Source organism: Nymphalis io, chromosome 11 (genome assembly GCF_905147045.1).
Source record: "Nymphalis io chromosome 11, ilAglIoxx1.1, whole genome shotgun sequence".
In the NCBI taxonomy this organism is placed as follows: Eukaryota; Metazoa; Arthropoda; class Insecta; order Lepidoptera; family Nymphalidae; genus Nymphalis; species Nymphalis io.
Window position 1 is genome coordinate 1,951,651 of NC_065898.1, and position 12,140 is coordinate 1,963,790.

The 12,140-nt window shown below is 31.4% G+C and overlaps 1 protein-coding gene across 2 annotated transcripts in view; it reads right to left on the reverse strand.

Moving 5' to 3' along the window:
- Window positions 1–12,140, reverse strand: part of LOC126771676 (rho-related GTP-binding protein RhoN-like) — a 136,695-nt gene that overhangs the window by 16,700 nt on the left and 107,855 nt on the right. The gene's annotated exons all lie outside the window — the stretch shown is intronic.

A 12,140-nucleotide genomic window follows, 5' to 3' on the forward strand; every position in this document is an offset into this window, starting at 1 on the left:
ATCGTGAGTTTAACCACTGAAGTTTCATGTGCTAAATTGTGATTATAATTTATCTCGTGCTTGACGGGTAAGGAAACCATCGTGAGGATGTGTCCTGTATGTGTCTAATTTCATTGAAATTCTGCCACATGTGTATTCTACCAAACCGCATTGGAGCAGCGCGGTGGAATAAGCTCCAAACTTTTCCTCAAAAAAGGGAGAGGAGGCCTTAGCCCAGCAGTGGGACATTAAGAGGCTGTTACTGTTAAGCTAATAATCGGTAATAAAATTAAAGAATACAAAAACGGATAAACCACAACGATTATGCTTCGATTCGATTGCGATAAAGAGACAATTTGTTAGTAGAATTGATCCCAGCCCGTAAAAATTCTAGTGCTCAGCAAAGGCCTCCTATTAAGGAGGTTTAAGCTTCTGAAAACTCCAACACGCTTCTCATCGTAGGCTGGTGGATATAATGTAACATTTCATTCGACACGAGCACGAGGCAAATTATATAAATTGGTGCTCGCTCCGATTTGAACATGTTCTTCAGTTAACAAGCCGAGATGGTCTAGTGGTTAGAACGCGTGAGTCGTAAACGATGATCGCAGGTTCAGAAATCCTGCATCTAATTCCACTGAAATTCTACCACATGTGCGTGGTGGAATAAGCTCCAAACCTCAAAAGGGAAGGATGTCTAAGCCCAGCAGTGGGGCATTCACAGGCTGTTACTTCAGTTAACAGTTAGTCAGTCATATTGGTTTAGCCAAATATATTTTTTTATATAACTTTTAATCAAATACTCCATCTTCTTTTTTAATTATGCACTTAGAGCATGACAACAGAATCAAAAGCTTAAAATGAATCTGAGAACATGATGCTTTTGTGTGCCTATATTTGTTTCGTGCTGGTGAAAACGTAATTGTTGCTTGCGGCGTTTGATGTTTACTTTTTTAATTAAACCTTGCGACACATCGATGCTTCAGGCTTATATTGTAATATACATATTGATATATATATATATATATATATATATATATATATATATATATATATATATATATATATATATATATATATGATGTCATATAAAAATGTTACTGATCGGTGTCTGTACATGGAATATATATGAGTAAAACTATTATCAAGGCCCTTTATTAATGCAAAAGAACCCAAAACAATGATTTTTAGAATTTTTGTCACTTTGTCTGTGACTATAATTTATAAGGTAGTTAAAGTCCCAGCCAATTCAACTGAACAGTTATTTTATAGCATTTTTATCGGATAAATGTTCGAAATAATTCTTTAAATAAACATAACATTTTTATTTATAATAAATATTATTATTATTTTTCGGAAATAAAACAAACACTAAATATTTAATGAAGTTGGCCACAATACATTAGTGAAAACCGCACCCAAATCAGTTAGCCGTTTCTAACGCACAGATGCGCACCGTGCGCACAAACGCACAGATGGTAGGGCTTTGTGCAAGCTCGTCTGGGTAGGTACCACCCACTCATCAGATATTCTACCGCAAAACAGCAATACTTGATATTGTTGTGTTCCGGTTTGAAGGGTGAGTGAGCCAGTGTAATTACAGGCACAAGGGACATAAAATCTTAGTTCCCAAGGTTGGTGGCGCATTGGCTATAAGCGATGGTTGACATTTCTTACAATGCCAATGTCTAAGGGCGTTTGGTGACCACTTACCATCAGGTGGCCCATATGCTCGTCCACCTTCCTATTCTATAAAAAAAAAAGATAAACAGATTTTTTTTTATCAATCATTGTTTTGGGTTCTATTGCATTAACAAAGAGTCTCGGTATTAGTTTTACACAAATATCTTCCATGTTACGTTTTCATTTGAACGGTTACGTTTTCATTATATGTATATATTAAGAAAAAAATATAACAATATATGTAATTTCGATACTCGATTCGATCGATTTATTTAAGATATACGCGGGTGAAACCTCGGGCAAAGCTTGTATATACATACATTTATAAATTGTAATAACTTTTAGTTAACATATGATAACCTAGAACAATTGCTCGTGTAAAGTTTAGTTGTAGTAGAAATAAAGGCTATTTTTATTTTATATTATTATATTTAATTAGAGCCGAGTGAAGCTCGGTCTCCCAGGTAAAAAGTATTAAAGCGTGATTCGCGGTGCTTCGTATTTTATAAAATAATATACCGATTCATTTATGAACTTCCTGCTCTACAAGCTTTTATTTAACTTACTCTGTTTGTACATCCATACTCCATACTACTTAGAATCTTCGTCAGAAAAACCCAATATCAATTTATCAGACCCCCCTGGAGTTCGAACCCAGTCCCTATGGATATTCTCCCTTATATATAGGGCACTAGGTCAGATGCAGTCAAGGTAAGTAGTAATATATAAATGGTATTGGAAATTTATATAAATCTGCCTTCATAATTGCTTCAAATCCAGCTCAGTGAGAACGAAATAATAGATATAAATGTATGTATATTTTACCTTATATATAATTTATTGTAGGTATGGTTGTGTTATATAAATCTGTGTGTGTTTGTGTAAGATATAATCTCAATACCAAAGGATGGTACCATCGAGCACTGTTTGAGTAAGTGTTTAAATAGATATATCTATTTACAAACGACAAAAGCGCAAAAACAGGAAGCTTTACTAATAGTAAAGTAAAAATATGCAAATTTAAGCATTATTATTACTATTTTGGGAGCGTAGTTTGTTTTTTTCTAGAAATTTCTGTGAAAAGGTGGTATTTATTGTGGTGTGGTTGGTTTATATTGTGATATTATTAATGCATGTTTTTTATTAGTAAAAACTTATTTATTTATTTATTATGGATCACTCGGTGGTAGTGATTTTGTGCGAACCCGCCAGGGTAGGAAACGCCCACTTAACACATATTCTACCGCCATATAGCTATACTTAGTATTGTAGGTTCCAGTTTGAAGCATGATAAAGTATTACTACAAGCACAAGGGACATACCATCTTAGTTCCCAAAGTTAATATGTTATACGGCGTCAATGTCTATGGGTTGTGGTGACCACTTATCATCAAGTAAACCATCTGCCCATCTACCATTTAATAATTTACCACAAACTAAAATTTGAATTCTTTATACTTCCTATTTCAACACACAAGATAACACGACGATAATATTAAAAAAGAGCAACGATTTTACAGATGGCAAAAATAAAATTTTAATTAAAAGAATTATTGAACAAAAAATTATAATATGGTCTGTAATTATAGTGGTTTTATAATATTGAATAATAAAATTAATTAATGAGTAAATGAAAAAATAAATAAAATAGTGGTAGTTAGTAATCCCATAGTAAGTAGTCATGAATTTTAATCGATTTCAGACACGGTGGCCAATCTCAATGGAGATAAGCTAACTGATTGAATGAATTTGTCTTTTTCTTCATAGATTACAGATGCAAGCCTTATCAGCTATGTACAGTATCATACGACTACGGAGACTAAAAAAGTTAGATCCTATCCTATTGTGCATAAATGTGTAACACAGGTGCACCTCCTACTCTCATAACCCGATGGGTTGGCGATTTCGCACAACAGAAGAGTTCAGACACAGGCACAGCGGTTTTACGTGCTTTACGAGGCAAGGAAGTAAGCATTGCTAAATTTCAAACTCAGTGCAGCTAATTAGAATTTGTAGACAAAAAAATCCAAAAACTTAATTGAACACAGAATTAGAATCCACGGCCTCGAAATCTGTACCCTTATAAAATAATAACTAGAGCAAGGAGGCATTTAGTAATTAGCTACATTCGGTTAAGCTCTATCATTATATTAAATCCATGTTATTCTTATTTGGTATTTCGTTTGCACATAGTGTGTAGTCGTGAGTTTGTGGGTGTGCGATATAAAACGACCTTTCCGTATGTGTGGGTGGTCTCTTATAATGCGTGTTATATTTTTATATCTACATTATTTTTTATGAGGGATTTCTATGAATAAACACATATATTCCGTTAACGTTCAATAGTTTGGCAGAAGTTTTAAACTTATTTCACTACCTTACATTAGTTAAATGTGGTTAGTATAGTTGCCATGTAATTAAATAAATATTTTTAATATACTTGGTAAGTGCAATTTATTCGAACGTAATTTAAAATACGTTAATTAAATTTGTTATAAAATGTTCAAAAACAATGAAAACAGATTTTATTTAATTGTCAGTATTAATATAATCGTTATAACGAAATAATTATGATATTAATTAATTCAACAAACCATTTAGTTTAACAATATTGACGGCTTTCAAATACAAGTATGTAAAAACAAGGGATGTGAAACATTAAAATTTTAACATTTGTAAAGGATGTTCCCACACGCAGGTACCAGTTTTTTGTGATCAATAAGTGCGCCCATTTCACGCCATAATGGGCTTAGCCACTGAGAAGCAAGATAAACAATATCTTTGATTTTAGTTCATCCGTAAGTCCTTAAATGTTTTTTTAAACAGCGTCCGTTATACATATATTCAGTAGATAAGAAACTTTTTTTTAATTTTGTGAAGTTGAATTTAAATGAAACCTTTGTAGATAGAGACAAAGAGGTGACATTACAGATATGTATATATTTTGTGGATCATTTACAAGCTGTTACTGTACATGTGATAGCATAATTGACATTGCAGGTCCCTTTTTTAAAAATAAATAGCTAGGCTAATAAAGCTAAAAGGCTTGAAGCGCTTGATTGTTATCACACCTGATGGAAAGTGAAGATACAATCTAAGGTGGAGCGCGCTTGCCTAGAAACACAATTAATCCCACAATTAACATGCCCGACAAGTTTGATAATAGTTTTTTTTTTTCGATAATGTGTATAATGTATAACAAAAGAAAGAAAACAGCAAAAAGCTAATTACAATCTCTTATTTTTTTATTTCCTCGTTCGATATCTCTACAACGATCAATGGTAGATGAAAAATTCACATGACCTAAATTATAGAGTGTAAAAAAGCAACGAAAACCTATACCATTACATTTTTCGTATTATAAAAGAGAGCCGAATTATCGCAAAAAAAAATACCCCCTTTTTTCAAGATGGCGAAGCTCATAGGATCCAATAGGTCCACAATAAAATCCAAAAATCGGCTTTCTATGTTCTTAATCTACTATAGAAACACTTACTAGTTAATTGCAACAAACAATTCTCTGAATCTTTGGTAAATATTTACAACTCACTGTCCATTACTGGGCTTAAAACTAAATCAATGTTTATTGGGGTCGAAATAATGACGTATTATTTCGCGACTAAGAGTGTTTGTTATGCTATATGTAGTATTTCAATGTGTGGGTAATGTAACACAAACAAACTTTAGTAATTTCTACAATTTAGGGAGTTTTTCGTTAAACAGAAGTTCGCTATAGTTTACTCTATATTTTTATTTTTGGTCTAGTGGATAGATTATAAGAATTGTAGTCGTGGGTTCAATCTCTGTTTTTTTTTGTTATAGAATAAGAAGGCGGACGAGCATATGGGCCACCTGATGGTAAGTGGTCACCAACGCCCATAGACAATGGAATTGTCAGAAATGTTAATCATCGCTTACATTACCAATGCGCCACCAACCTTGGGAACTAAGATGTTACGTCCCTTGTGCCTGTAATTACACTGGCTCACTCACCCTTCAAACCGGAACACAACAATACCAAGTACTGCTGTTTTGCGGTAGAATATTTGATGAGTGTGTGGTACCAACCCAAACGAGCTTGCTCAAAGCTCTACCATTAAAAAGAAAATACAGTTACTGTATTTTTTTTATTAAGAAAATCTTAGTTCTTTGTTTACAAGCTAGCAGTGTTACATTCCAATGCCTTGGACAACACGTAAGACCGAGTTACTTGGTAATCTGTGAGGGAATGTGCAGTTATTCTTCAATCAAAGTTAGTACAGTAACTGTATATATCCCACAGCTGGACTAAGAACTCACATAAAAACCTGCTTAGGCTTTTTTTATTGCTTTAGATAATTGTTTAATTGTCGTTTACATTATTTTATTCATACATTAGTTTATCTCATCTACATACATTTTCGCTACAAGCCGTTATATAGACTTTTATATATACAGTACATAAGATATACTCATATGTTTTGTTTAACTCGTGGAGTGATTTTAATTATAAAACGTCGTACCCAAGGGTATTAAATATTCAGTAAGCGACGTCCTCATCCAGACAATAAGGAATTTAAGCTGTGCAGTGAGAAATACAGAACGAAATAATACATATTTATTTATTTAATACTTTATTGATCACTACAAAATATTGTATATAAGGCGTTATACTAAAACATTTCTCTACCAGCTTTAAAAAGCGAAAGAAAATGTTTATATATATGCATAAGAAAAAAACATTTTGTTATTTTGTAAAAGAGAAATACACATCAACACATATTATGTATGTATGTATTTTTCTTTATGATTTAACTTTTAATAATATTTATATTTTATACTTAGAATACAAATTCGTTATTGTAAAGATTAATAAGGTTGCGTGAACTTAATAAGGACATGAAAATATGTAGAATTTAATGAGCACGATAGTTAAGCTAAAACTGTAAGGCAAAATTTAGGATAATTTTAATCCCGAATAATTATAGTGACAGAAGTGAGCAAGAATATATATATTTTAATATTAAATAAGTATTTTTTGTATATAAATATATTTTGTGTTTATCGAAAATGACTAACAAAAAGGTTCAAATTTTATATTTATATAAATAGGTTTGCTCTTTTAATATTATCTACAACGTAAACTTAAAAAAGCCGCATTTAAAAAAAAAATATAGCTAATTATTATTAAAACCGGTCGCCAAGGTTATTAAATATGTGAGATTCTTGTAAAAAATCGTAAGTTATAAACAGTGTTGCGAACAAAATTACATTTGTAGAACAATCGCGGTAATTCTTACTAAAATATTAACAGTTAGCGAAATGGAATAACAAATTATAATTACTCTGATGTAAGTTAATTTGATTATCAGAAGGTTAAGAGCATTCGTACATTTGTTATTAAATTATAAAGGAGTTCACATGCACAAAGGTCTTAATATTGCTAATTTTCTTGACTGTTCTCAAGTTTAAGGTTTTATTCAATGTATTCTTTGTTAATCTAAAATGTTTTACGGGGAAACTGGTGAGTAGGGTATAAATTGAATATTTTATAATAAAAATATTTCATTAAAAAAACGAATGAGTCACCCAGTGTAACACAAGGCGCAAGGGACATAATATGTTAGTTCCTAAGGTTGGTGGCGCATTGATGATGTAGTAACCTTTACTATTTCTTAGAGCCCGAATGTCTATCGACGGTGGTGATCACTTACCATCAGGTGGCCAATCGGAGTATCTACTTTAAATATAGAACTAGTGAATTAATAATTATAGAAGAAAACTCACCCAGTTTTACTCTATACGTTCCATTCATAGCGTCGTGTGGGGCTGATACTAATAGCAAATAGTTCACACGCAAAAGTATATTTTTAAATTTACTATTGGTAATATGTAATTTTGAAAGCTTGTTTCGATTTAAGGCAAAAACTCTAAATTTTTTAAATAGTAAGTTATATTTTTTAATTTTATATGCATTTGTGTTCGAATTTTAAAATTTACCGAAATAGACAAGTGACTAAAATTCATAAATAATCGAAGATTGTTATTTCAAACTCGAGCAAGCAATAATAAGTTTTCATGAGCTTAATTTGTGTTTATAATTCATGTCGTGGTTGTCGGTTAAGAGAAAACAACGTTAGGAAGGTTTCCCATGTTTTGGATGAAATTCTGACATGTATTTATCAACATTGGCGCAGCGTTGAGGAATATCAAGAGGATGAGATGCATTTGTCCAACCGTTGGCCTTTACTTGATGTTACTTGTCCAGATTCACATAAATATTATTTTGAGCATTAATAATTATATATATATACTAAAGGCATTTCATACTTTTTCTTGACAAGGATTTGCGGTATTTTTCAAAAACAAACCTAACCATATATTTTAGTCAACGTTTGAGTGTAGTAATTAGCGACTTACACTAAAGTCACACAAAGGTTTCTGTCCCACTAATTAGGTGTAATTATCACAATGACACCATTAAATAGATATGTGACTTTTTCTTTTAAAGAGAAAACATCTTTTTAATATAATACAACAAAAATCTTCTTACTTAGAAATTATTTTTTTATTGACAAAAGATACTACATTACAAAGATAATTTAAATTTCATAAAAGTAAGATTAGTTATTTTCGTTATATTTTTTAAACCGCAAAAAGAACTTGAACATTCCGTATAAATACTCCAATTAAAATCTTGATTATAAAGCCACTTGGCATTCATCGTTTAATCCACGTATTTTATTGACTCACTTTTACAGAATATAAAATGGACCAAAGATAAAAAATTAAGACTTTTTTTTTAATTTACTTCCTAAATTTTTAGTCTATCGACAGGCTGGGTGATTGATCGTTTTTATGCAAAAATGTTTACTGCCTTTGAAGAATTTTAGCAATATTGATGGATGGAGTATACAATTAAGTATAATTCGCTCTTATAATGCAAAGTGTCGTCGCATAAGACGTGTCCTTTGTAGGCTATTTTTGCCTTATGTTTTATTATTATATATATATCGTTATACATGTATGTATGTAGGAACTGGTTTAAATGATTTATTTTTACGTTGGGTTATGTGTCGTAGTTTGTTTGTTGAATGTATATTCAAGAAATTGCTTATACGTATTTTTTTTGAAAAGAAAATATATTTATCTTCGTTCAATTTATAAATTAAAAAGATAGTAACAGGAAAAATACAGCAATACTAACACTTATATCATTTTTAAATATGATAATGTCCTTCTAATCACACAGTCAACTGAGACAAGCGAAAAACGCCAAGTATATTATAGTGCCCAAATGTGTGCAAACACAGGTTCACTCTCTATTCCGTCACTCTCGTACGGTCAGACGGTGCCAAGATGACTACAGAGATTTCAGTATTGTTGTGTTCCTGTTTTAAGGGGTAAGTGAGCCAGTGTTATTACAGTTCGAGGACATAACATCTTAGTTCTGAAGGTTGGCGTATTCACAAATAAGATGTGGTCAATATTTCTCACATTATAAATGTCAATGGCTTAGTGGTGACCACTTACCATCAAATGACCCATTTGCCAGTCTGCCTGCCTATTTTAAATAATTTAATAAAACCAACTTGTCTATTTTCTGGACTTCACTCACTCATTCATACATATATTTTATCATCCAAAAATAGCCAAAACTCCATAAGCTCGTTTTTAAATTATACTGGTAAGGATATTAACAAAAGTATAGAACTATTCAGAGCAAACAGTGTTGATGAAATATTGCAATTTAAATCCGAAATTTAAAATCGTTAATACCTTCAATAGCATTAAGAAATTAATTACATTTATAGAATGAAATTACAGGGAAGTTCATATAAAGAACAATAGAATTTCCTACGGGATTTATATATAAGTCGATGTTGCTGGAGCTTTGAAGGCTTCATTGGACATAAAGACATATTTTATATTCCCTTGAAACTCAAACCAACTTTTGGTTTTATCTGGCAAAGTTAATAATGCTTAGCGTATTAGTGAGTCTTCGTCATGTGCAATTGGTACTTTTGTTATGAATGGTTATGATGACAAAAAAATGTGCGCTAAGTAAGACGAACCTGTCCAAACATTGGAGAAATTTTGGCTCCTGTTTAGGACAATATTTGATCTGTCGATATTACACAATAACACACCAGCATGCACATATAAATAATTTCTGTTATGTATATGAATGCTATGCTCCAAACCTTCTCCTCAAAAAGGAAAGGTGGCCTTAGCCCAGCAGTGGGACATTAACAGACTGCTACTGTACTGTACTGTATATGAATTATAAGTGAACATTATTTATAAAACTAAAAATAAATTATTGACCTATATTTTTAACATTAACACAAAAAACAGGAATTACAATATTGTATACAATTATAATATAGTATAAAGTACTATATTAAGTACATATATATTTTAAATTTAAATTTGGGTAATAATTGCCCACTATTTTGATAAAGAACACATTAATTAAATTAATTAATTAATACTTAAGGTATTGTTGGCGATTTTAACCTATAAAAATAGTATATTGATATGATTAAGGATAATTATGAGGAGACAAAAGCCAATAGCTGTGTCTGAGCCTTCTCTTCTATTAATGTTTGGAGAATATATCACCACGTTACTCCACTATAAATTGATAGATACATATGTCCCAGAAATTAATCTTTTCAGCTTTCTTTATCATGTTTTCCATCCCCTCGAAGCTTGGGATGAATTTTGAGCATAAATTAAGCGAAAAGCTTAAAACCTTGCTTTGAAAAGCTTAAAAGGTTGCTTGGATTTGAATCAGCGATATTGTTATTGATAAAATATTTGGTGACAATTTAATTAGATTAAAGTCTTTTATTTCTTTTATTTTTAAATAAGTTTGTTTTTAAGTATCTCTAAAATGAAGGTATATTAAAATACTTAAATAAAATAGCGTTTATAGCGGTTATCCTTTATAAATGCTACCTTTAACAAAAAATATGGTAACAATTTCCTGAAAATTTTCAGTTTATAACTGAAATAAAATGAAACTTACATCGGATTAGAAGTATTTACGTGAATAGTTAAAACAAACTAACAAATAAAAGTTACCTAATTATAAAATTAGAACAATTACGATACGAAAAAAAAGTCTTAATTAGAAAAACTGAACAAAAAAAAAACAATTACAGAAGTCCAAACAAACCCAAACATATGTTATTTAATTAATAGAGTACGAGATCTGTATGGACCACCAATAATCTTATTATGGCGTGTGTTCATTGCCTTAGCAAACATTTCATCGAAAACCTACTTCAGAACGTATTATCAAAGTTATTCTCAACTACTGTTTTCCGATTTGAGACTTTAACTCGATAGCCTTAAGTCTATTATCGGTGAAAGACTCATGTATATACTTTGTTGTAAATGTACAAAAGAAAACCGATCTTATCTATATAATGTTAGAGGTGGAAATTGTATAAAAGGTTTTAAGCGTTTTGTTAACGTTACCATGAGGTGATTAGCGTTTTTGCTATTGAACGAGTATTGGTCTGATTTTGCGAGAACTGAGCCTTTTTTCGTTTCAATATGGCGTTCATTTGGTTTGATAATGGGATAGTTAAATAAACTGCGATATAAAGACGTAATTACAATTCTTATGTTGCACATACTTTAAGAAAATGTTTATTAGATAGAGTTTAAAACGCAATTATATTCGCTTGTCCGTTTGTGATACGCTAGAATACTGTTTTTTTAGGATATGCATGTTATTTTTATAAAGAAATAAGTAACATTTAAATGTTTTATTTCTAAACAAAGGCCCACCTTTTTTTTAACGCTGGAAAAACGCGTTACGCGTTTCCCCCACGGGAACAGTGAGGGGGTATGTAAGGCTCGCCGGTGTCCAAGGCGCCGAGTGCGTCCCGAACATCAGAATAACTACCTACTAAAAACCAGTAGTACCCTTTCCGAGGTACCTTTAACGAGGAGCGCCACGGGATCGCTTGCGCATGCTACAGTGATAAACAAAATCCCACCTCCCTTGAGGATTCGAATATATTCCACCACGCTAGTCCGATGTGGATAAGTGGATACACATATGGCAGAACTTCAGTGAAAGACACATACAGGTTACCTCACGATGTTTGCGTCGGCGAGCACGATATGAATTATAGAAAAAAATTAAGCACATAAAAATTGTTTGGCGCTTGCCTGGGTTTGAACCCACGATAATCGGTTAAGATTAGGACTTAAGACCTTAACTATAAAAACGTGATAAAAATATAAAAATATTGTAAATATAAAAATGATAAAATTAGCAAGTCCATTTTCTTCAATTATTTCTACGACAGAAATACAAAGTATAATTAAATTTTATTTACTAATATTTTTAAAGATACTTAATTGTATATAAAATGAGATGAACAAGGTTTGAAGTTTTTACGTCATTAATGAAAATTTAGAGCTTCGGTAATTGGCTTGTATAATTCTTGTAATTAAATAGCATTTGAAAAATGGAA